The sequence below is a fragment of the Tyto alba genome, unplaced genomic scaffold, assembly GCF_018691265.1.
Source record: "Tyto alba isolate M040663 unplaced genomic scaffold, T.alba_DEE_v4.0 Super-Scaffold_29, whole genome shotgun sequence".
NCBI lineage: Eukaryota > Metazoa > Chordata > Aves > Strigiformes > Tytonidae > Tyto > Tyto alba.
In genome coordinates this window covers 4,996,665-5,023,867 of record NW_024881303.1, presented here as the reverse complement: position 1 = coordinate 5,023,867, position 27,203 = coordinate 4,996,665, and the positions used below count along the sequence as shown (strand labels likewise).

General features: G+C 46.5%; 1 protein-coding gene across 7 annotated transcripts in view; it reads right to left on the bottom strand.

Annotated features, from left to right (window-relative positions):
* KTN1 (kinectin 1) overlaps positions 1 to 17,424 on the bottom strand; it is a 77,822-nt gene extending 60,398 nt beyond the window's left edge. For all 7 annotated transcript variants that reach the window (XM_033009748.2, XM_033009751.2, XM_033009752.2 and 4 more), the window contains exon 1: positions 17,267 to 17,424. The gene's annotated coding sequence lies outside the window, so the exon portion shown is untranslated. The remainder of the gene's footprint in view (positions 1 to 17,266) is intronic.
* Between the last annotated feature and the right edge of the window lie 9,779 nt (positions 17,425 to 27,203).

Sequence of the window (27,203 nt, the reverse complement as noted above, 5' to 3'; positions counted from 1 at the left end):
ATGGGATTCACTCAAGCATGAGCATGAAGACACTCCTATCAGAAATAGTGTGGCCAGCAGGACTAGAGAAGTGATTGTCCCCCTGTACTTGGTGCTGGTGAGGCCACACCTTGAATACTGGGTTCAGTTTTGGGCCCCTCACTACAGGAAACACACTGAGGTGCTGGAGTGTGTCCAGAGAAGAGCAACAAAGCTGGTGAAGGGTCTGGAGCACGAGGCCTGTGAGGAGCAGCTGAGGGAACTGGGGGAGGTTCAGCCTGGAGAAAGGGAGGCTCAGGGAAGACCTTATCGCTCTCTGTAACAATCTGAAAGGAGGTTGTATTGAAGTGGGGGGTTCGGTCTCTTTTCCCAAGTAGGAAGCAATAGGACAAGAGAAGATGGCCTCAAGTTGCACCAAGGCAGGTTTAGACTGGATATTAGGAAAAATTTCTTCACCCAAAGTGTTGTCAAGCACTGGAACAGGCTGCCCATGGAAGTGGTGGAGTCACCATCCCTGGAGGTATTTGAAAGACATGTAGATGTGGCACTTAGGGACGTAAGTTAACTGTTGGACTTGATGATTTTAAAGGTCTTTACCAATTTAAATAATTCTATGATTCTATATTATTCAGGACTGAAAAATCCTAGGAAACCAAAACAATTCTTGCAGTATTTGTGAGGGCATGTTATCTGGGATAAAAGTTGACATCAGGACCAGAGGAAAGTGTCCTTGGCCCCACCAGACTCCAGAAACCGTAAATTCTCCCTTAAAATCACTAACTTCTAACACACACCCCCCACACCCTATTATCTCCAAAGTCATAAGATAACAAATTATCTTCACATTACCTTCTTCCAAAGCACCTGTAAAGAATCAAAGGTTTCTTTCTTGCAGCAAGAGAGGGCTGGGGGAGGACTGCACCCGGAGAGGGCTCTCAGTATTACTCAGCAAGTCTGCATCTTCCCATCGCTATTTTCCAGGGAGTCCCCGAGGCTTCCCCAGCTCCTTCCTTCACACACTCATGTACAGACACGCTCTGCCTACACCACCCTGAACTATTTGAGCGGCATTTAAACAACCATGCAGTAAGCTGGCGGCCTTTTGAGTAAGCATTTTCCCTTTCCCTGCTCTCCTTGCAAGCTGAGACCAGATCTGACATTTGCTCTTCCGTCACCACTCACTTCTGTGCATGGGGAACTGGGAAATGATACTTCTCAAAATATGAACAAAAAATGCTCACTGCATTTTCTCACAAAGGACCAAGGAGCAGCAAAATCTAAGCTAAAGGTTGAATACAGACACTGATTCTCTCAGCTTGTGGTTTTGCTCACATCCCAAGCGGGCACCGATAGCAGCCAAGGTCACTCACACAGCAGCTCCAAACAGCCAGAAGATTCCCCATCACATCGTTACTTTCCATCACGTGTGTTACATCAGAAGGTGTAGTTTGACAGCAAAAAAGGCTGCACAAGTAGCCATATGAATGCACCAGCATGAACAATTCTGCTGATGTTAAGGCAAGGAAAGATGTCAGTACAGCTGCTCAGAGGCACTGCCTCTGCAAGCCGGGCAGCAGTGAAGTCTCACTTCTCCAAAGCTGCCTGATAGAGCCAATCCCGATCAGCAAGGCAGCTACATCTTTTAACCATGTTTTAGAAAATGATTAAGCTTACATTTCTAATATTCTCAACATATCAACTTGACTAAAACAACTTTTCCTCTTCTCACCACAGCACTGCCCAGCTGCACTGCAATGCATGGCTTTCACAGATTCGCTCAAGGTATAATAATACATTTCAATAAACCCAACATTGATTAACTCGTTAGTTCTGGCTTTGCATGCAATGCTAGAACTTGGGGGTTTGCCAAGGCCATATTAATGCAGGATTACATATTAAAAATAAGAGACAAAGATAGCAGATTAATGGCCAAAACTGAGTTTAGATTACCAGACTGAGCAGCAGTTCTGCACGTTGTGCAGTTTTCAAGCATCAAGGGGTCTCCTGCACCACAAACCTGTCCGGCAGCAGGATCCAGGTACGGATTTAAGCCAGGACTCTTGAGTCAGCCAGGCAGAAGCATTAAACACGCACAACCACACCTGAAATCTGTTTGTGCCCAGCACCTGGATGGGAGGGAGGAATCAAGCCATGCCTGTTTTGTTATTCCGATTAGCTGTCTGGAAAGTTAACAGAGGTTTGTACAAGCCAAGTTGATGTGACAGTCCATAGCAGCTCGGGTTTATCGCACACAAAAGCCATTTACACAAGTTGAAAGCCACTGTGCCCCTCAACAAAGGCTCTTTGACATCTGTTGTGGTCTATTGTATAAATATATATTCACAGTATAATCTTCACCTCGGATCCACAGAAAGCCTCAGAGCACAGCTACCATCCCCTGAAGCCGGGGGCAGATACGATACGACAGCTCCAATGCCGGGCGCTGCTCGGCCTGGCTGGGTTTGCTCAGGCTTTTGCTGTGGCTCTTTCAGCTAGCATGGCACCCTTTCCTAGGACACAGGGGGGTTTTTTTTCATTACTAGCACAACTGTTTGCTTGTCCTTCGGCTGGGGTCACAAAGCTGCCTGTCACCCATCTTATCCCCTGCTCCATCTGCTGACATAAGTGCATGCAGTGTCATTCCCCAAATTGGCTCTGCCAAAACAAGGCAAATGAAGGGACTCAGCTGTGAGGGTATCAGGCTATCTTCCTCCAAGACAGCTTAATCCTTTTTTGACACAGGAATAAGTTGCACTAGCATAAGTATATTTATTCTGAGACTTCTGCACCTACCCTTGCCATGTTCTACCACTTTAACTTGATTAAAACAATCTGTACAGCATCCACAGCAATTACACAGTTGACTCCCCTCTGGTCACAAATGAGACAGAGCCTCGAATTCCAAGTAAAAAATTGGAAGATCATCTCTTGAGAAATTTGGGGCTGCTACAACCCTTTCATCTCTTTACATTCAATTCAGTCTCTGCAAGCATGGGAGGACAGAGGAAAGCAGGTACGAGCAGTAGCTTCTCAAGACTCAAATTCCCTTCATACTTTCACAGCAATCTGCAAAGAAAAAACAGCTGGAATGAAACCTTTTCCCTTTCCCAGTGTATAGGGTAAATATATCTATCTAAATATACATTCCTGTATTATGTATTCTTGTTTATATTTTAAAAAATAAATGTAAAATAAAAGGAGACAGAAACAAAAGAAAAGGCCTTTAAGGCCAGGTTTGGGGGGTTTTTTTGCCTTAGCAGATTGCTGTGAAAGTATGAATGGCATCCAAGTACTGAGAGGCTAATGCTCATTTACAAAAAAAAAAAAAAAAAAACCAACCCAGGTTTTTATACACAAGAGCTGCAAATAGTGAAGGAAAAGTCTCAAGTGTGTTAGCTGCCCATGCATCCAGAAGCAGTAATTACCTCCCTGTGAGCCTCACACAGCCCCACCAACACCGTTTTTTCTCAGGCTGCCTGGCAGGACCACCACCACCACCCATGCCTCACCTCCCCAGGCAGGCACAAGCTGTCCTCTGCTTTGAATCCAGGGCAAAGCAGATGTCCTCAGTGCCAGAACGACAGGAAAACCATGACTGATTGCTAACAAGGATGGCATTTTGTTTAGAGGACATGTTTCTGAAGTTTGTACATACCTACAAAGACATCTGTCTTAATTTATTGCTCAAGTCTCTGAATTTCTACTCAACTTTGCCCTCACCGTATTGGTCAACCTATTCACTTGAATTTCTCCAGACACACAAGAAAGTTTTAAACCTACCACTTACTATGTAGGTCTCGAGACCACGCAGTGCTAAAGCTTTTCTCCAAATTTCTCACCAAAGCAGCAGCAATGGAGAAACAAAAAATATCCAGCCTTGAAGGGTTAGCAAGTCACTCAGCGCAATGTTTAAGCGGATCCTTATGGCTGAATTTATTAACCTTTGTACCTCCACACACCAACGGTGCAGAGACTGCCGAAGCTACCCAACAACTGAGCCATATACAACCTAACAGTGTCATGCTGGTGCTTTCATCAAGTTTCTACCCAAGTTGAACTGGGTCTCACAGGAACTCAGAGAGGGGGGAATATGCGTGCACAGAGGTGATGGCACAGGAGGAAGAAATGAAACCTTGAAATAAATGAGACAATTTGGAAATTTTCCTACAGCAATGTAGCACCGAAGTTTTCCTGTAAGAATATATTAAATTCATGGTAGGAGTATTAATCTTGTTCATATCAGAATTTCTTTTCTCTACAAAAATAAATCAGGCAGCAAAGATATTCTCAGTATGAACACCATAAAAGTGACTTTATCCAGACTTATTTTTAAATATGTATTTAACAGATGAGAACAGAAGTCTTCTGCCAACAAAGACAGATATTAACCCAGGAGAATCTATTTAGCTTCAGACTTCTTAAACATACAAGATTTTACTGAAGTATGTGCCCGCAGTCCTTTACTCAGTTGCGAAAGGAACAAAGGAAGAGGAAATGAGTAATCAAAGCAGCAGCACATTAATATATTTTGGTATGTGGAAAGGGAAAATCGTAGTGGGTATTTTTAACATTCCCAACAGGAGAAAGCACTGACATGGGTAAGCCAGCCAGCCACCACAGAGGCTCCCGGCGGGGGGGGAAGCGAAGTTGTGTCCCAAAAAGATCTGTATTTTCCATTTCCCAGCATGAGCTCTGCTGGAAGTGTAGCGCACCACGGTGCAAGAGTGGTTTGTGAGTTGGCTGACGATGTCTTCACCTAACGACATGCCTGGAAAGGAGGCACAGCTGGGGCAAACAGCAATGCCTTGGTGATAACGGGTACACTTTGCCTTGGAGTGTAGGAGAAACCCAGCCTGGAGAGGTGCTCCAGAGGGAAAAGGCAAGAGTTTCTTGGAGACCTGCCACTGGCAGGCACTCTTGCAAGTCCCATCGCCACCCAGCTCTGATGAGCAAGAGATGCCCTCACCCACGGGCTAAGAGATAAGGGAAGAAAAGTCTCTCCCTGCCCCAGGTGGCATCTGGCAAGTCACAGCTCACCCACATGCCACGGAGTGCAACCCTATCCCACACCTTCACAAGCTTAATTCCCCCAAACTCCTCAAAGCCTGCACATGCAAAGGAGCCAGGCTGCCAGCTAAACACTGCACCTTCAGTCTTTCCTCGCAACTACTTTGCCACTGCACCTAACAAGCCAAGCCACTGATATCCCAGTATAACTGGATTTAGCAGCTGGTTTTTAATCCCACGCTCCCCCCACCAGCTGCCTCCATGGGAAGCTCTTTGGGGCAGCGACGGTAACAGATTTTCTCAGAGCAACAGGGCAGAAGCCTGAAGGACTGCTGTGATAAAGCCAAAACTAGAGTTTTCAAACCCCTTCCTAAAAGAGATCAAAACCGTTCAATCTAGCAGCAGCCCACTATGGTCATTTGTGCAGTGGGATGGCACAGCACAAAAGCGTTGCTCACTCAGTGAGAGAGGAGCTGGACCACTGCCTGTCCGGCTGCAATTGTTCCTGCACTTCGTAATTAAGGGCTACAATTCACCCTTTTTCTAATGCCAAACCCCAAAAGACTTCTTGTAACAAAACCATTTTAAATACTAAGTGGGAAGCAACTGTTGAACCAACTGTAATTGCTCAGATCCCCCCATCTCCAACACTGTTGAATGCAAAAGATAGAGAAACTAATATTTAATATTCTTGCTGAGAAATTTGTAATCAGCCACCCTGTACACAGCTAGAAGCCTGAAGCTTAAGCAGGTCTTACACTGGTATTGCAAAATGACAACCCCGGTCATTCCACCAACAAGATTTTCCCATTATTTCTGTTCAGTGTGCTGTTTGACACAACTATACAAAGAGATTGGAACACTGACAAAAAAAGAAAAAAAGTGCTTCGTTAACCTCTCGGTGACTCAACGAACCTATTGTTAAACCTTAATGGACAAAAGGAGAAGCCACAGCAGATGGATGCTGTGTTTGAATTCCTAGAGGAAAATGAGATTGACCTGAGTTAGAAGCAGGCTGCAAGTTAAAGGAGAGTTGTTAATTCATAGAGGAAAATCAAAACTCTTAAGTGATTGTGAATCTTATCAGATCTGAAGGCTTTCATGTGGTTTCTTCTAACTACCTGAAGTTTTAAGATGTTATATACTGCATACATTATGTCTAAGAAGTTGAGTGATTTCAGTTTTCTCTGAAGAGAAAGGAAGTGTGATTGCTGCATCAAAATTACTGTAAATGTGACACAGACCTAGCTAAATGAGAGCATCAGAAAGCATCATTTGAAACAAGATTGCTATATCCCATTATCAGACTAAGTCTTGATAATTCTTCAGCTAGAAAGAGATAAATCAACAAGCAAGATTTTTCTCTCTTCTCACCATGACTGAAAAAAAAAAAAACGGGGGGGGGGGGGGGGGGGGCCTGCGGCATGGGGAAATCCATCAGTTAATCAATCAAAGTTCAGAGTGGTATCAGATTTTCAAATATGCTAAGAATTTAAAACTTGGGGGTATGCAGTTAGTCCTTAACCCCAAGATTTTAAAAGGGCAACTTCAGTTTAAACTAGACAATAGGAGGAATGCAGACTCAACATATAGAAATCAAAAGTTCCTGTAAATTGACAGAAGCATCATAAATACCGTCATCATCAACGCTCAAAGCACAACTACCAAACTAGGACTTAGGAAATACGAGTACTACAAGCCTCCCCAGGCTGGAATTGCCTCCTCTTCAGTCTACACAGCTGGGTACACACTGCATCAGCATGCCTATTTTTGCTTTTAATACTGTATACTACAGTCTTGATTCAGAAAGACACAAAAAATATCACAAAATCCAACCAGCCAGGCTTGAGCAGGCATTACTCGCTACCCTTCTTTCCCCCCATGCATGTACGACTACGCTGCTCTGAACTACACCCAAGCAAACAGGGACCATACCCACCAGATGGGCTTCCTCCAGCTCATACCTTGCAGGGTGGGGTTCAAGCCAGGGGACAATCCTGGCATAGGAACAAACGGGTAGTAACAAGCCATGAATGCATTTTGACTGCAAGTTGGGAAAAAAAACCTCTCAGTCGATGCAGCGAGGCGCTCAGTGCTGTAACGGTGAATCTGCAGCCTCCATACAGAGCACGGCTGCCGTATTTTATTACACCTGCCCATACAGCAGCAGCAGACGACTCCTCACCACTCCTGCCACTTCGCTACAGAGGTGAACCTGAGCCCTAGGACTGCAGGGAACATGTTTTCACTGATACAAGAGGCAACTAGCACCCTTTCGCTAGTAGCAATCAATGAGTTTTAATTAGGAACGACACCTGCAAAGAGGGTTGGATGTTATTACAACCACACACTAAATTTTAAATTGAATTTTTAATTTAATGCTGATTTTATTAAGTGCATTAAATTTAAAATTTAAATGTTTTGCAGATTAAAACATTGCTCATGCTGTATTTATAAACCTCTTCCAACACAGGGAATGTATAGAGGTACATTCAGGATTGAATTTGGATGACAGAAGCTTCTGATGATGATGGAGATTCTTACAATACTGGTATTTTGACTTTCTGCTGCAACACAAATTTGCACCAGCTGAAGGCTGAACAGATTCCCATCGCCAAAACTTCCACCGCAGATACGAGTTAGTTTGACTGCTCCATAACAAAGCTGTCCACCAACATTTATCCTAAAGTATGTTATCATACAGGCATAAAGATAGCACTTCTATATCCAAGCCGTATCTCTGATGCTGTAGAACACATGCTGTTGGATAGTCTTAGAATTAAAGTTTCAAAATGGTTAAGGGACAAAAGAGGCTTTACAAGCAATCCCTAGAGCATTGGCACCATACAAGTTACCCCAATGTATTTCGAAGTATAAACTGCATTATGAGCTGGAACTTCTAATTTAAAAGCACAGCATGAAGTTTTAAGAAACTGCTGCCAAACTGTGGTCATTTCCCTGCCAATACAGGTGAAGTGTCAAGGTCCCTCTCCACACTCCTCCAAGACACTGCACGTAGCCCATTTATCAGGCAGCACTGTGAGCTTGCCTCATCATTTATCCAAAACACCTTCTGCACTACAGCAGGGACCTCATGGCTATAGCTCCACTGAGATACCATCCTTTCAACTTCCACACCGAGGATATGTTCTCCTAAACAGTAGCACCACACATTCCTCTCTCCATAAGGTTTCTTTTCACCTTGTTAACCTCTCTGTGCTTCATTTAACAGTCTGCTGAAGGTACCCACACATAAAGACATGACACACAGTTAGTGTCATCTCAGCACGTGGACTCTTTAGGATCTGGGCGGGCAGCTTAAGAAGGTCACAGGCACTCAGGAACCAGTGCAGTATTGCCTTGGAGTCTGTTGAAATATTTGCATCTTGTCTCATACACCCACAGTAGGAGACTAAGCTCCCCTCCAGCATCAGGGAAAAGGCTCCAGCTCCTCCACAGACCTGCTTAACACAATTTAATTACACCTGGGCCACGTGGTGAAGAAGCTTTCTTTTACCACTTTCCTCAGGTGGCTGTTGATTCTCCAGGGAGGTGATGCTGAGGCATGCTGATGTTTCTCTGGGCAGCAGCAGCCCAGCAGACCCTGCAACACTCCTTAGCCATACTGGTCCCAGTTCCACAGTCAAGTCTAGTGCATAACCCCAGATACAGCATAATGTTGGAAGCAGGATGACAACACACAGGAACCCTCCAAAAGATAGGTTCAAATGCATCTCTAAGGGTTTCCTAGTTTTCTCCACTTGCGTCCATAAGTAATGAAGCTTGTAAGAGTTTCCTAAAGGGACTTCAAATATGCATTTCACCATTTTCAGAATTTTGAGTTCAAGTCAGTAACCAATCATCCCCAAGTTCTTCCCCAAAACTGGCCTCATAACACATGCACGCACACCCGCCCCAGCGCACTCAGCTTTACTGATTTGAACTCGAGAACATGCCAGGTTGTTAAACAGGCCTAAAAATGCTCAGCAACAGAAATGCAGAGTAATTGAGGTCATTTCTCTCATGCTTCTCTGGGTTCTCACTCCCCTTGCTTTGCTGTCCCACAATTCGCTCCTCCTCTGGCATGTGAGGATTAAACAAACACTTGACTGCAACCACAGAGACCTAAACTTACTTGCCTCCAACTTTGGTTACACCTCGAACTATTACTCCAGTAGCGCATAATGGTGAGCAGGGATTAAGAAACCTACTTAGAAACAGATACACCAGACCTGAAGGCAAGAAATTCTTCTTTTGACACACAAACAGCATGGAAAAAAAGTAGAAAGTGGGATATCAAGGGTGGGGGGCTGAAAAGGCAGGCTCATAATGGAAACATCTGACCAAGAATTTTCACAAGCCTTCAAAACTTCTGAAATCTAACCCCTTCACGAGCACTTTTCCCATGCTTCAGACTGCAGACCACATTACGCAAGTCATAATTGTGCCTCTGCAACCCTCCCTCCCTCCCACAGCACTCTGCACCTCACCGAATCCATGTGCTGAAATACACCAAGGCAGAGAAGTGTACCTGTTCCTCCCACAACTGGCCTGGTATAATGTCACCTGCACAGAGAAAGCCTATCATCATTGTGCATCTTGAACTAGGCTCTAACCCATAAATAGCTACTTTAAAAAATAAAATATCTGTTTTTACATACACAAGAACACACTAAGCTGTAAAGAGGTTTACTAAATTTAGCACACAACCCAATCCTAGCAGTCGTGTAGCACAGGCTGTAGATATGGAAGCGACCTTAGGTGAAGGCAACAAGGGAGAACTGTTGGTACCCTCACTGAGCTGCTGTGGGAAAGCTCTGGGAACCCAGTAAAATCCTAACCCAGCCTCCATAAATCCTCCCTGCAGCTTGGTGCTTTCCAAGGTTTTGAGATGCTACCTCTGCCTCCCTTCTGGACAACACTGCCCACGCTAGGACAGGCTTGGCAAGGACCCCTTCTCAGCAAACATTAGGGCAAACAGCTCTTCCTTGGTCAGAGTTTGAATGTGGAGAAGTGAAGCTCTGATGGACCTCCACCACCGCCACTGTAAATACAAAACAAGGCAGCGTAACAAGAAAAAGCAGCACAGTCCTTAATCAGTCCATCACAGCCAAAGCCACACATGCTGACAAGAGGTATTTACACAAGCAAAGGTCACTAGGTGTGACATGGGATATAGCATTCACCCATAAACTCCATTTTCTGCCAGCTTCCCAGCACCACACCCCACTGCAGATGCTGCCTGATCCAAGAGAAGGACATGCAGAGTCTCCCCAGAGAACTGCAAGTTAAAGGAGGCAGAAAAGTTCCTGCCTAGCCCCAGGGGAAAGGACCTTTCCCAGCACACCACCGCTAAACTCAGATCACTTCCCAGATTTGAAGATGCCCTGTGAAAGATCCGTTGGGTGTGATCTGCTGTGGCCATGGTGCTGCTCTCGGGTACATGTGGAGCTGAAACGGAGAAGGGCAGCAGAGATGCTGCAACTGGTTTCATGTACCTATTTTTAGGTCCACTCGCAGCATGGCATAAAGAAAAAAGCAGTGCCCGCATGAAAGCCAAGCTGGGATGTCCCCACTCAACATAAGCAATGACTTCATGGACAAAGTAGTGCTAATCATCACAGCAGCCTTCCAAACCAGTTTGGGAGGCAGGAAGACATGCTTTCTGGGACCAGGCTGGGCCTCCCACCCACACCACCGCAGAGATCCTGAAAGGAAGACTGCATGCAGGAACAGCCTCAGGCCCCACAGCACAGCAATTTCCCCACTCGCCCACCAGCTAACTGCCAGCCCAGCAACACCGTGTCAGCACGCCCTGGGGGCCAGCTCCCCATGGGACCAAGAGAACAGCATCAGCAGCTGGTCTGCTGGTGACATCTTGGCATCTTCAACTGCAGGCGCTTGGCCTCGGCCTTCCCCTCTGTTAAATGGGAGAGTAAGCGCCCTCCGTCCTGCCCAAACACCAAGGCAGTGGGCAATGCTGTGTGAGAGCCTGGCTGCGGCCAGGGCAAAGGGCAGGTGCTTAGCAGAGAGACACCCCCACATGAGCTGAACACAAGCCATCGGCTTTAAACGCTCCTGCCACCCAGCACTCCCCACCAGAGGCTTGGGAACCATTTACTTCCTCCAATAAATTGGACTTTTTAATCTTTGTACTCACCAACTACGGACGTTTCAACTTAAAACCCCACAGCAAATAGGCTGAGGGAAAAAAGCAGTCATAGCCAGTGGTCAGATTAAACCAGTAACAATAAAATTATCAGCTGACTGATATTATAGGCTCTCTTATTAGTCAGTCACAATCCGGTCCAACCCTGGCACACTCCCCAAAGAGCTGCACTTTGTGCAATAGCTTAGTCATCATCTTCCTTGACAGCTACGCACTTGCAAATAGATTATGAGTCCACTCACATTTTCCCATGAAAATTTTGCCCTCCACCCTGCTACAAGCAGGACGGGAGCAGGGTGCTGCTGAGCTGAGGAGCAGGCAGCTTGCCCCCTCGAAGGAGAGGAGGTAGTGCTTTTATCTCCTGGACTCAACAACTTCCTTCCTGTGAGGTTGCAGGCAGACAAAAGACACCTTTTCCCATCACAAACAGGAATGAGATGTACTACAATTTGTCACATCCCTGAAATAAAATACCCTGATTACCATTTTCAGTCCATACAGGAGAGTGTAAAGCAGAATTAAGCCAGCATTTCTCCTGCAAGAAACACTTGCAGAGTAGGATTTGGAAGCAAAAGAATAAAGAGCCCAAAATAATTCAGGTTCAGTTTTTATTGCTCTGGCAGGTGACACAGCTAAATGAAAGATAACAACACTGGACCAAGGTAATTCACCTCCGCAGGATGAGAGCTGGATTGGTTTTGGAAGCGCCATGAATCACACGCATAAATATACCAAGCTTTAAAGGTCTTCGACACCCACATAATCCTGAACTCAAGCCTTATTTTCCCTGGGTCATTCAACACATGCCCCATGAGCTGGACACCAGACAGGCAGGCTGAGGTTAGCTAGTCAATTAATACGTGCAACCCAAAAACAAGAACTTGTGTTATGCTGGACGACATCAGCACAACTCTTCTGAGACGGAAGAAGCCTTCCCTGACGTTTAATTAGTCATTCCACTACAACTTGAAGGAAACCAGGAGTTTTGCTCTATTTCCTCAACTTTACAGCATAAAAGGGCTTAAAGATGTTTCCTGCAGCAGGGGAGTGGTTAGAGATGTATCGGCTGTTCTCGAGCGGAACAGTGATTTGCAGGATTGCCTGGCTGCAAGCACAGCCAGGCAGGGCAGCACAGGCAGCGGGATCAGCCAGGAGGGAGGGTGCCCAATGCAAAAGAACAAAAACCCGCAAGAAGTGCTGCTTTCCATACTTTACTACCACTGAAAATCCTGCTCACCTGGCAGTGACAGTAGCAGGGAGCTGCTAATGCTAGCAGAGGACAAGGCTATTTATAATGGGGATTATTAATTAGTGCAAGAAAATTACTAGCTTGCCCACATCACTAATTTACAGACACTTTCTCTGAGTTATTATGCAGCCTCAGTGATCTACACGCAAAGATGAGGCTTCACTTGAAAAAGAAAAAAAATGCTATTCTAAATAAGTCTTCTTTGGAAGAAAAGGGGAAGGAACATCATTCACTTCTCCTCAGTAACAGCAATTTAGAGCTGTGAATTTTGATAAGCAGGGTAGCCACAAAGCACTAACAAAAAACAAAGAAGATTGCAGAAAACAAGGAGAGCTGCATAAAAGTAACTCTTATTTCTGATTAACCCACAAACCCTACAGTTCCTATCCCCCTCTTCTCCCTCCCATCCCCCACACATTGCACAGCAAAATTCAAGGCTTGGAGCTCCCAGACTACTGCTTTGCATCATATAGGTGAAAGAAGAGACGATATTCTTTGTGTTAGTCAGAGAAGCAGCTTTACAGAGTTTTCATGTACATACGTGCAACAGAAACCATTTCTTTTCCCCCTGTTTTCCACAGTATCTAAGAGACTAACTTAAAAAAAATAAAATCACCTTTGGTTAAATGGGAAGCATTAAAAAGGATAATGAGATTTGCATTCTTTAGCACCTCAGATTATTAGTTTCCACAGCCATGACTTTCCCTTCCAATTCCCCACCAAGCTCCAATTACAGAATGCTCATATTTGAATGTATTTTGGCATTTCTCATACCAAGACACTGAAGCATCCAGGCTGACAAGATGGCAAGGCAGCAGAATTCATGCATTCCCAGCAGATCTCTGTTTAATTCCACTGTATGGATAGATACTGCACCAAGCTTGCACTCTGCCCAGGACCTATATTTAGGGACTGAGCTGACCTGACAGTGCCCCCATAAGCTCATTTCTTAAGATTCACTTGTTCATTCTAATATCATCTAATTAGACTGCAGCACTCCTGCACACAGGCATGGCAGTGACCAAGAGAGGACGAGTTCAAACACAGGGAACCTGGTCCAGATGCTACTTCAGTTCTCACGTGGAGGGGGGGAAAAAAACCCCTGCAGAGGAATGGCAGGATTGCGGATACCTGCGTACTGTCTCCCTGCTCAGAGCAGCACCTGGATCCACTCTGCTTCTTCCCCCACTCCCAGCTAAAAACCAGTTCTTCAAGTGGAAGAAGCAGCAGAGTACAGATCAATGTCTGGTGCTTATCGATGCAAGGGCTGCTGCTCCCACTCCGAACTCATCGGAAATAACAGCCACCATTAAAAGCCATGGGGGCAAAAAAAAAAAGCAGGAAATCAAGTCTCTCAGGCAGTGCCCACACCAGCAGGGACAGATGTGTTCCCAAACTAGAGACCACAAGCATCAGCCTGGAAAAAGTTCCAACAAGTCCACATTGTAAGAAATTACTTTAAAGGCTCCATTCTAACAAAAAATAGGAATTTTTCAAAGCTCAGAAGTACCCCCGTCTCCTGCAAGCAGATGTAGTTCAGGCATGTGAACAGGAAGAAGCTATTACATTTCTAAAAACATAAATAAATACTTTTTTTTAAAAAAAAGGCATCATATGCTTTATTTGCTTGGACATCTTGTATAACGATGAGAGGAGAAACAGATTCCTAAGAGTCATGAGCTGGTAATTCTCCAATCTATCATCTCCATAGTTTATACACAGCCATTAACAAGAAGTGATTTGTCTGGGACAGATTTAGCCCAGCAACTCCCCGTCTCCTTAGCCTAAAACAATCACCCGAGGAACGTCAAAAAGTTTGAGAGCTTAGTGCAGCAAGTAGGCCCCCCAAAAATATTCATTTTTTTAAAAAATAGTCCAATCCTGCTGCTTTGCCAACACAGAGCAGGAAGCTTAAAAGTTCCACACAGATGCAAAAAATTCCCTTTATATTAAAAAGGTTTTGATGGGCAAAGGCAAGTGGTTTTCAATGACAAGGAAATACTGAGAATACTGATAAGAGAACAACAGGAGGAGACTGAAAGACTTTGACTTGTTTAACCTATCAAAACAAGTGGTCAAGAGGGGATCCAATTGCTCCCTCTAATTACATCAGGGAGGGAAACCAACCTTTTAAACCAAATGGCAATGCTAGAACAAAAACAAATTATATGAACAGGCCATAAACACCATGAGGATGGAAATTCTGCAATTGCTCTGAGACTTAGAGGAGGCTCTCCAACAGCTCTCCCACAGAGATGGGGGCAGACTAACCCGATCAAGTTTCATCTTAAAAGCAGTTACGTTACGGAAGGCACCCGCAGCACGGATGGCTGCTGTAAACGGGGAAACTAAACTTGATCGGGGGCTCTCTTCCGCTCCTGGTTTATTATCGGCCCGCTTGCTGCCGTGGCTTCTGGAGCAGATAAAGGGAATGAAGAATTACCCTCCTGTCTTCTGCTTCTTCCCCACCCCTCCAGGACGGCACGGGGGGTATTCACGCTATTTGCTCAGGCACGTAATTGGGGTATGATCAGGGAACTAAACTTGGGAGCTGAAGCTCTCACAAAGTCAGTGGTGAGAGGTGGGTGTCTTGGCAGCAGCAGGGGAAGGGATTAGGAGCAACCAAGTTTGATGCTTAAAATAAAACACATGTCCTCTCCCCCCATGTCCTTATGCTTAAGGGTCTTGGCCAAAAAGGTATTTAATCTATACCCATCACCTCTGAAATTCACAGGTAATTTCAGTTTCTGAGGGGTTTTGTTAACCCTGGCTTTACAGTACTGATGGTCAAGCAATGATTAGACACTTTCGAGCAGTAACCATCTGACCCCCGACAGTAAATGCAGATGATGCAAATAGAGCTGGTACATGGCTAAGTGAGTAACACTACAGTTTTCTAGGGGCTTGGGCAAGTCTTTTCTTCAAGGGGTTTCAAAAACAAAGTAGTTAGCAGGCTAAGTTATCTGTAATAGAGGTTTTATGACAGTGGGGGATAAAATGATCAAATTAAAAACTGTGTTCTTCATATCCTCCTGCTGCTGCTTCTGAGAGCAGAAAGCATCTCCCTGAGACTGGCTAGATAAGGGAGAATACAAAAAAAAAAAAAAATCTAACAAAAAAGGTATTTGGTAATAACTCTAACAGAGAATTAGTGTTTCTATCCAAACCCCAACTTTTCCCTGCTTCAGTTACACGCAAAAGTTATTTTAATCACAGTATACAGAAAGCAGCATCAGCATATGAGGCAAGAGAAAAAATATGTGGTAAAGCGAGTTGCATAGCCTGTTCGCGGACAGAAATTACTGTGCAGTTATAGGGAAGAGGTCCACGAGGCAGAAAAACGCTTCCAGCCCAAACCAAACAGAAGGACGTTAGCAATCCACCAAGAGAACAGGCAAGAAAAATATTTGAAAGAAGGTGGAACATGAGAACTGAATCCCCTTTTAACTTTCGCAGTAATCAGTTCAGACTTTCCAGCGAGGGATTTTTGCCTTGTCATATGTAAAGAGACATTAAATAGAACTTGTCAGTTTTGTCTACTAAATACCATGTGTGTTGTTGGACAGAGGCAACAAAGGAGACACTAAAGGAGGAAAAAAAAAAAAAAAAAATAGAATTTTAAGCACAAAGTAACTACAGCAGAGCATCAGCTCAGCTCCTCTTCCACAAACCAGTAAATGATCTTTGAGTTTTTGTAGCAGTGATCTAAAAAGACAGAGCAGAGCCTTTGGGAAAAAAAAAAAAGGTTATAAATTGACAAACCTAAAGCACACAGGTGTATGCACATCTCTAGAAAGTAGCATTGAGCACTGCCTAATTCAGAAAAGATGCTACACGACATTATTCTTAATAACCACTTAATTAAAATATTTCATCCACTGAAATTAGTTAGGTACAAAAGATGTAGCTTTCCCACCTTAACTTTTGTTTCCCCCCACCATACTTCCCCCCTCAATAACCTGCACATGGAAGAAAGGCTTCCAGCGAGGGAGTAAACTGTGAGTAGACAGGGAGAGGCAGGGGGGAGTATTAACACCTCCCGGGTTAACACAGCTGCATGCAAACCGTACCTGTGCTGTACCAAAGGGCACGGGCAATTTTAAAAAATAAAATACCACCAACAAACATAACCTGTGAAGGTGGGGGAAAAAAGCAGGGTATTTTACCGTGCTCAGTTAACACCGCCACAGGAATACAAAACGGGCCAGACTTTTAACTGGCGAAGCGCAATGCTTCGTGAAAGTTTGCCCGGGCGCTGCAGCGTTCGGTTTGTGCCGAATCTTTCCCAGGGGTCAGGAAACCACGGGAAATTCCCATAAATCGTATTTTGGGGGTGCGTTTTTTACTCAGCCGCCCTTCACAGGTCCGTGCCCCTGGCAGCGGGCAGGTAACAACCCGGACCTGCGGAAGACGACCGACGCATCATTTTTTATTTTCTCTTTTTTCCCTCCCCCCCCTGTTTTTATCAGTTTACTTGGCTCCGGGAAGGTGACCGGGGGCTGCGCCCCACTGTCACCGATCCCCCCCCCCCCCCGCCCCGCGCTGCCCCACAGCTGCGGCGGCTGGAAGCCCCCGGCTGCACCCACCCCACGGCCGCGGGTGGGAGCGGCTTCCCCCCCCACCACCCCCACCCTCACCCCTCCTCACTCCACCCAGGCCCCAGGAAGGCAGCGGGGCCCGCGCTGCCGCAGCCCCGGGGCCCGCCCCGCCGCCCACCTGCCCGCGGCCCGGCCACGCCGAGGCCTAGGCCCGCCGCCCCCTCGCCGGGCAGGCCGCGGGCAAGGCCCCGGCCCCTCCGCGCCGGCGGGCCGGGCGTTTCCCGGGCACGGCGGGGGGGGGGGGGGGGGGGCACCCACACTCACCGTGAGGCGCGGCGGGGCCGAGCCGGGCCGTGCGGAGCGGCGAAGGGGGGGGGGGGGGGGGGGGGGAACGGAGCGGCAGCCAGCCGGTGCCTGCGCGGCGCTGGCGGGCAGGAAGGGCGGGAGGAGGCGGCACCGCACGTCCGCCGCGTCTGCCGGCCCCCCCCCCGCCCGTTAAAGGCGCGCCGCCTTCCCCACACACACACACGCCCGTCCCACGGACACGCCTGCCGGAGCCACCCCACCCCACCCCCCCCCCAAAGTGGGAACAGCCCCACGTGTGTGGGGATAGCCAGCCAGAGCCTGCCCGCCTGCGTGGGGACCGCTCCCCCTCCCCCCCAAAAAAAAAAACTCTTTTCCCTCCCCCCCCCCCCCCCCCCCCCACGCAGGGATCCCTCATCACCCACCCAGACCTTCCCCCACGAGAGTATTCCCCAGGGACACCCCATACACCCAGACCCCACTCACGGACAGGGATCCTCCCGCTGGCGCTTCCCACGCGTGCGAGTACATCCACCCACACCCCGCTCAAGCGTGGGAATCGCCCTCCCCGCCCCCCAAGACATCCCCCCACTCAGGGATCAACCCCAGACCTCCCCTCCACGCAGGGATACCCCCCCCCCCCCCCAGACCTACTCCATGCAGAGATCCCACTGCGTAGACCCTCCAGGCGCAGGGGTTCCCCCACCCACGCACGGGGGATCACCCACGGAGACCCCCACACACCCTCTCTAATTAACCTCCAGCCCCCCTCAGCGCCAGCCGGCTCCCACGGAGCCCCCCTCCACCTCCTTTTTGGCATCTGGTGGGGGGGCAGTCACAGTGCACCCCCAAGGCCGACACCAGGACACTTCTCCACAAGAAGGGTTTGCCCCTAAATTTGCCTTAATTGCCTTAAAACCGCCTGGATCTGCATGGTGGAGCAGCCCTGCTCGCAGCAGCCGATGTACCAGGGCTTGTTCAATCTGCAATCAGGGAGAGCCTAACTGGAATTTTTCAGCTCTGACTACTTCAAGCTCTGACTTTTTTCTTCCCTCTGACATGGATCCTCCTCGAAGTGCTCACAGGGCAGATTTCTTTCACCTTAAACGCCACAACCGCTCGCACATGAGGTCAGTGACTGACCAAGGATCTGTGGGTACCCACGGGGATGAAAATTGATGATCTGCCATGTAGTTACTCAGGGAAAATGAAATAGCAAAAGAAACCACCAGAAGCCATGGGACAGCTCCCATCCAGCTCCATCCCTGGGGGACTGACATTAACTCTCAGCTTCCCTGAGCCCCAAACATCGATGGGGAAAAAGCAAACTCCTGCGCACAAGAGAATTTGCCTTTTTTGGCAGCAGGAGCTGAGCCAGTGGTGGCTGTGGGTCAGTGCCGGCGCTGGTCAGGACCAGCATCCCGAGCCCGGCTGCGGTACCCACGCTGGCTGGTCGCTGCGATGGGGAAGCAGTTGGCAAAAGGGAGATAATGCCGCAAAGCAAGGAGGCTGGCATCACCCCAGGGCTTTGCATGCACCCTCCTGCCCTTTCTTCAAACCTCTGGCACTACAGAAGTCCGGTTTAACTTCCAGGCCCTGTTGCTCAGGGCAAACAATTTGTTTATTTGTCCCAAAGCATCTTTGAGAAGTCAACTGCTCCCCAGCCTTCGGTGTCAAAGAAGGATTTGCATCGAGCTGCGCTAAGAGCTCATCATTCCCCTCTTCACCAGCCATGTGTGTCACTCAGCTGCAGGCTACCGCCGCATCTTCAAACTATCTGGAGCAAACAAAGGCAGCGGTGCAAGGCGGAAGCGGTGTCTTTGCATGCGAGGCCAAGCGGGCCCGGGGGCAAGGCCACGCCGGTGGCGGTGGCCACGGGGATGTGCAGGAGGTGGCCACTTCGAACGGGGGGACTGGCCGTGGGCTGGTGAGGCAGCGTTTTGCTGCTTCATCCCAGAGCTTCTCTGGCTCAGGATGTCCCAGCCGGTCACTCCGCTCTTGCGGGAGCGCTGCTGAGACAGCCAAAGGCAGCGTCCTCACCCTGCGCTTGCAAGGCACAAATTTAAGGCCGAATCTTGTTAATATTAACTATTTAGGTGGCTGCAGTGGTTGTGGCGGGGCTGGGCAGCAGCAGATTGTGCCGATGTGTAATTGCTTTTGTCCACAGCAGTGTTTTCCAGCTGGCATCAGGACCAAATCACTGTTTCCCAGGAGAGGGAACAGATTTGTTGCCCCATGGACAGGGGATGGGGAGGGTCTTGCCAAGGGGGAGAGAAAAGCTGGGGCCAAGAGCCAGGGCTGCCCATCTTGCCAGAAGCATGGGGATGGAAGAGCAGAGAGTGCAAACCCAGCTGCTGCAGATACAGAAGATTTTTCTTTTCCTCCACTTTCCAGGACTCGGAGGCAATTGCCCCGCTGTCTGGTCACTGCTTGCTCTGAAGGGGTCTCAGCTGAGAACACACCACTTACTACCAGCTCAGAAATTTCGGGTCCCTCACCTGTCTTATACATTTGCCACAACATCACAGCATAAGGCATGAAATAAGGGCCTGAAAATGCTTTTAAATCATATGTTGTGTACCATTGCCCAATACATAAGGCAATAAACTATCTAGATTATGGGGACTGAGAAAACTGGTGGAAAAACTCAGTGGAGAGCTACCGCTGTGCAGATCAGCCAGCCAGGCTAATGATGCTGAATATCCCCAACTGCAGGGAGGAAATAATGCAAACAGTCACTGAAATCCCAATCACATTAGGCAGCCACTCATGGGGAAAAAGAAAAGGTTTTAAAATGCTGCAGGAGCCCCAAGTCATTAGTTTTGTCAGGAATTTTGCCTTCTCGGATCACAGAGAAAAAAGCCTTCAGATCTGCAGACTCTGAGGCCTGAGAGAAGGGCAAGCTACGCGCTTAGCGGGGCTGTAAGTCATGGAATCTAATTATTGTTAACTTAGCATTTTATATAAGAACGGGAGAGATCCTTAACAATGCCAGAAACAAATGCCCTGCAAGGTTCAACACCTCATTGATTCGAGCTGGGAAGAAAAGATGACCAAATGCTGGATTTTCTCTCTGTCTCTCTTTATTTGCATTAAGTTTTTTATACTATTTACAAGCATAAATTCCTACAATAGGTAGGAGGTGGAAATTAAGAGATCACACATACATGTGCCAAAAAAGATCCCAACTGCTGCTAAAGAAGGTCACAAAAAATTACTACAATTTTCTTCTTGAAGTAGTAAACTAGGAGTAGCTCCACTGTGGAAACTTAAGCTGCATGGAAAAAGATGTTTGATCCAATCCAAGTGTAAGGGAATAAAAATACATCTGTCCTAAGCAGCATCTGTCAGCAGAACTGGCACTGGAAACTCATGCAAGATGAATAAAAGCTTATCATAAAAAATGGTCTAAACCATGATATGATATTATATGTGATCATTATGAAAATCCATCAGGCTAATACAAATCTCCACATAACCCACATGCTATCACAACCTATATGCTTTTTTGATTAAGATAAGGTGATCACGGTCACATTTTGTACTCCTAAAAATCCAGCTAATAAAGTGAATTGTTTGACACTGTTTCAGAGCTCACTGAAAAACATGGTTATTTATAAACTACATTTACCTTCCATTTCTGGATTTCACCATTACAATAGGGCACTGAAAAGCCCAAAACAAGGTTTAAGACTGTGCTGTTCAATTCTATCCAGTTCAAAAGAGGACCAACTATGAGCAGCACAGCTAAAGACACCCAGACAACTCAGTGCCCATCTCAGTGACTGATGTTTTCGGAGTGATCAGACTTAATGCATTATTTCTGACAGTTTCCCTGCAGGTTCTTCAGTCTTCACCTCCTAGCACAGGCCTGGCACTAGTCAGTCTCAGCTTTCACATTTGCAAAATAAAATGGAAATCCCATGGGAAACCCTTTTCCTTCCCCACCCCAGGCTGCTGTTCCCATACCAGGCACCCAAGCCACGCACGTGTCCGCTTCCAAAACGCTGCAGTTTATACCCAACGTAGCAGCAGCGATTGCCGTCGGATGCCACAAGTGCTGCAGCTCACCCAGCAGTCCTGACCACGCAGCTCATCGCCTCTGGCCATGCCCTGGCCACCCTTAATCCCCCGTCAGCCCAAGACAGAGCCCTTCCAACTGTCCCATGCGCTAACACAAGCAAGCAGAATAAAACAAGCACCTAAATCCTTGCAAGATCAGGGCCTGCCATCAGTCTGAATAATCCCTGCTCAATCACTAATTATTCCTACACCTGTATTGCATGGCTTTAATTATCTTTTCTTCCAAAAGTGCTCAATCTTGACCAAGTCTTCAAGCTTGGAAGAGCTCACTGTAAAGGAAAACCTATTTGCTGTCACTCCAGTAGGTCATAAGGTCTGGGCCACAGAGGTGGAATTTAATTTCTAATCTGGACATTTCAAGCCTTCAGTATCAGATATAGCTAAAGGGATCACAGGGAAGCTGGACAGAAAAGCGGCTTTCTGAGCAGCATAGTAGTAACCATGCTTTGAATTCACATTAGGAGTATTGTTTCAAATCAAATATTCTTCCTTTTTCTTGGTAGCATCCTAGCAGATTATTTTTTTACGATTGGATGGGTATCGCTAAGCAAAGCAAATGAAGAAATGACACAGAAAATACCTTGTCTCCTGTAAAACACTCCCTGTGTGGTACCACAGTGACAGTTCAAATCCTTTCTCCCATTCATCATTCGTAATACCCAGTTGTTATTTATGCTGTTCTACATTAATCTATAGCAGGTTTTAAATCAATACTCTTTTTCATCAATACCTATGGAATCAAGATACTTTCCCCTGCAAAAAAACATGTTTGCAACACCAACACAATGCCCCTGCTAAGCAGAGACCTGTAACTCACCTGAAATGCAGCAGGATGGGTAGCAAAGGGAAACAATATGCAGTAAGAGATGGGGAGAAAAAAAGAAATGGGAAGTCAGGCAGACCTTCTGCTCCGAGGGCTCTTTCGGTACGAGGATGAGGTATCCCACCGCCGAAGCAGCCTGCAAGGCTGGCTCAGCACGTTTTCCTCCCACGGCCGGGGAAGGACATTGATTGAGCTCTGCGAGGCATCACGGGAACGGCGTGTGTCAGGCTGTGACAAACTTCTAAGGAAATACGCAGCAAACACACTCGTAGCTTGTCTGGATAAATCAAAGAGCACAAGAACCATCCCAGCTGTTCATACCACCGCAGAGTAAGTTTAATATTAAAGTATTTTGTCTGCGGCTCCACAAGGGATGTGGCCGCTTGCCAGGTGTAATGAGCGTCATGTCAAAAAGGGATCTTTGTTCTCCGGTCCCCAGTTTGCCACCACTGGTGGTGACACACCTCTGTGTCCCGAGGGTGGCTGGAGACTTGGCAATGTTTGCAAATCCTTGGGTCCGAGGAAGTGTCCTGCAAACAGCGTCAGGATCGCCGCTGCCCCAGGAGATCCAGCGACAACTCCCAGCAGTGTCGCAAACTCACCATATGTCCCTCTGCAAATTGCTGGTTTAGCTCCTCATACTTAAAATGAGCAAATATTCTTCTCTTCACCTATGTGTCCAACCTTTTTAGACAGCGACAAGCCTCTCCCTATTGAACCTACCATCTGCCCATGTTGTGTCTAGACTCATAAGACATCTAAGGGTTTCCATCATACCATCCGCAAGGCCTGGAGGACAGAAAGGCTTAAGAACCAACTCGGATTCTCTAGGGAAAAATAGAAAGGCACCGTAAAAATAAGCCAATTCAACTGATTTTACCCAAAGGCACAAAAGAAGCTTTAGAAGGTCCTTTATAAAACGTCACTGAGAAAAACATTATTGTCCTACAGGGAAAAACATACCCATTAACAAACTAGGTGAGAGTCGAGTGAGATGTAAGAAGTCTGAAACAGCTGCATTCCTCAACGCCTTTAAACTATCTGTCTTCACACACTTCATTTATTTTGGATAGCAGCATTGCCCAGGCCAATCTGAGAGTAAAGGGAACTGTAAAAACACCTGGGGATAAATGTATTTTTAATGTTAACAGGCAAAACCTAATGGATCTGAGCAACATACTTTGGATTTTAGAAAACAGCCAACTTCGGACCCTTCCAAACGCAAATGCCCATCTGGGTTCCTTATTTTCCACAAAGCACTGCTGACTGTACCTTAGCAACTCTACCTGAGCCCTGTCAAATTGTCTGAGTGGAAACAGAGCTCAGGGGAGCTACTCTTGTATTTATGAGTTGGGTAAACGCCCATTGAAAGGAGGCCAAAGCAATCACAGCATTTAATTATTTCTGACAAGTTGCAGATAAGTGGGCTGAATTAAAAAAAAAAAAGAGGAAAAAAAAATGACACCTTCATAAGGAAGGGCACTGTGAGAAGTTAGCTTCTTCCACAGCCTGCAGACACCGAAAATACATAAAAATATTCCATAATTGTATCTTGGATTCATGTGGGGAAAATTAACTCATATTCCACTCCTATACAGTGACCATAAAAGCTAAGGTATAAGAAAGCACGATGTCCGTAGCCTAATGCCATAACCTGTTCAGGGGAAAACTTATTAACAACAGAAACTGCAAAGACAGCAAGGAGGGGCGAGGAAGGTCCAAAGGGAGGGATGAGGCTGTACCAAAAGGGATCTCAGGCTGGGTTCCTGCTTGGCTGGGACACGCACAGAAATGAGATGAAGCGCAGGAGCACACGACGGCAGAGCTGGGCACGGACTCCTTCGTCACGGCTTAGCTGCCTGCGTTTATTGGCAGACGACAGGCCAAGGGCTAGAGTGACAGAAACACGGCTGTGTTAACAGTTAATTATGTGTGTTAAAAGTAGGAAAAGGTCAAGGCGGGGGGATCGGAGCTTCTGCTGACGTCCGGCAACATTTTGAGGAAGTCTAGTTTCTCCTGAGGTCCTTGTTGACTCGGGAGCACTGATTTGCTCGCTGTTAATTGGAGGAAGAAGTAATGAGAACTGACTAATCTCCAAGCTGTGCACCCTGCAGACTCATTGTGTCAGTCATTATATCTCGCTGATCGCTCAGACAAGACTCAGTTTTACGGGGATTTCCATGACTGGTCAGCACCCTTCTGTGGCTCATTTGCATAGTATTTAGTTGTCCTCCTCTATACAACAAGCTAATAAAAACCCCAGTGGAGGTGTTAACTCCGCTGACACAGCAGTGAAGGCATCACAGTATACGCTCTAATTCCTGGAGAGCTTGCACTGAATGTCCTAGACATGCTAATGTCATTGCCCATGACTTCCATGTTACTGCAACCCCTGCAAACTAAATTAACAAAGGTCTGTTAGCATCTGCTATACACACACCTCTCTGCTTTTCTATGCAAACACATGTGAGTGCTATTACTGTATTGTTTTGTCCCAGATAAGGCTTAAAGGATCAGTATTTAATTGCAGCAGTAAGTTCAAGGTATGAGACACTGCGTTTGCATTAGAGCGATTTGTCACCGAACTTGGAGAGAAACAGAAGCAGTCAGATGATCCATCGCACACTCACCTCATTTAAATGCAATTCAATTTAAACAGACCATTTGGCACAAAATTTAGAAAGATGACTTAACAGAGAGCATGGAGGAATACTTCTGAACCCAGGTATCTGTTATATTTGTGTGTCACGTTCATGAAGGAGCTGTCCAAGAAAGCCTGTAGCCATTAATTGCTAGGCTGCAATTAAGGTGGCAGCCAATGTTTAAAGCCCCCCCGCCTCCTTCTTTTCTGGCCATATTTTAAATGCAACACAGAATGAAAAATAAAAATAGAACAATGTACTCTCCCCCACACAGCAGTACAAGGCTTAAGAGCATGGCTGGGCCAGGACAAGTGGATTTCTATGCAAACAACATACAGAATATGCCTTCGTTTCATCAGTTTGCTGCTTTGCACTGCTACGAAAATTAAATGAAATTAACTGTGTAGTTTTAAAGTCACCATTTAGCCTTTCAGTTGAGACAGATGGCTTTTACTTACAGTGCTTCCTCTGGCATTCAGTGGAGGATTTGGCAATCTTCTCTGGGTCTGGTTCTCAGCAATTCTCTGACATGGGGGCAGTTAGTGTCTTCATTGCACATAATAGTGCTGTAGAAGCCAGAAAAAAATGGCTCTTTTCTAGCCAGTTTACCCCTTTTCCATCTGACAGAAGTTACTTTCTTTCCTGGTCCAGAAGTCAATGCACGCTGAGCATTGACCTCACGTTGGTCTCTGCCAGCTAGCATGGAAGGCGCGTGCATTAGCAGACAAATTCTGAGAGCCCACTAATATTTGCAAAGAATACCAAACCCCCCATTACTGTCTTTTTCAGGGAGCAAGAGAGCCCCAGCTTAACTGGGAAAAAGACGAGGCAGCCTTACCACTGCGTGACCTGGGCTGCATCATCCAAAACAGGGAGGGGCACGTGGTACTAGGTGGTAAATGGGAAGTTACAGCCCTTCTTCTCCATCACACAGTAAACCTGGAAAATTAAACTAGATTCTGACCCAATTTCAAATCATTGTGACCTCACTTCTGTTAAGAGGGTTGCTCCTGATTTACCCAGAGGCAGGTTAGAACCAAATATCAAATCTAATGGATCTGATTCTGTTTGTATTTACACCAGCATAACTTAATGAAAATACAGAATAATTCACAATTAAAAGTCAAACTGCTCACTGCTACTCAGAGAGTGGTCATGGTGGCTTCTTTTCTTTCCTGACAATAAATCCAGTATCTACTGACACTGACAAGCATTGATCAGGTCTAGAATGGAGTATTACGGAACAAGTAAGCATGAGAGAGCGATAGTCACACTTGTCAGACGAAAAGCACTCCAGCATCTACCTCTGAGCTGCCTTTTGGGCTGCAGCTATTTCTTGAGAGCCTCACCAGCTCCATGCAGGTCCTTCGCTCCCACAGAGCCCGCCGACCTTGCTGCAGTTCACCTGCTCCTCTCTCTGACCCCCAGGTTGGGGTCCTCCTCATCACCTCACTATATTTACATCCCTGGCAAGAAGGGACTCAAGGCACAGGGAACAAAACAGGGCTAAACCCAACAGAAAGAATCACCAAGACTTGGATTCTGTTGTTCATAGAGAAGCGTGGAGTCCTGCGGTAATTGGAAGGTGCTGTATTTGGAGAAATCTTCTGCATAATATATGGCTCTTTTTTTGGAACACGATCCTGCTCTCAGTTGCTCTTCTACCTCTTCTAAAGGCAGGGCTTTAACGCCGCAGGCAGCGAGGGCACCAGGAGGTGCAAGCTAAACCCAAGACAAGCTACACTCTTGTGAGACAATTGCAGCTATAAAAGTTTAGCATAAAGCTCAGAATGGCAAAAAGCAGAATGTTGTCAGTCACGAGCTTTTAATTCTCAAACCGACTCCTGAAAAAGATAAGATAAAGCCAAACCAGATTAACCAACTTCAAAGCAAGCAGCAAGGTATTTACAGCATGCTAGAATAGAAGGCAGCTGTTGAGAGCACTAATGAATAAAACAGGCAGAATTCCCTTACTGACTTGCTCCTTGTCCCTTCCAGGTTTTCCGAAGTCTCCTGTGATTAGTCCCATTCCATAACCAGATTACAGCATCCAGGTAAAGCAGGAATATCTGCTACAGAAACGTTTAAGAGACGGATACAGGAATGCTAGTAGCAGCTCTGTGGAATAGTCTTCTCCAATTAGTTATCCAAGGAAGACCGATATTGAGTGACTCTTACAAAGAATGCACAAAGCACTTATTGTTGCACTAATCACCAACTTTCTAAGCAAAATTAACCAATTAGCTAATTAAGACTCACGACAATTCATCATTACAGTAACTATGTACTTCAGATGATTCATCACCCCGTAACTGGCTCCTGCTGCTCTCCAGCGTGCAGGAGGGTGCGTGGCTCCTTCCGCTCTGAGCAGTCGTGCTCATGAGTCACCTTGGCCTGGCTTTGGGCAGCT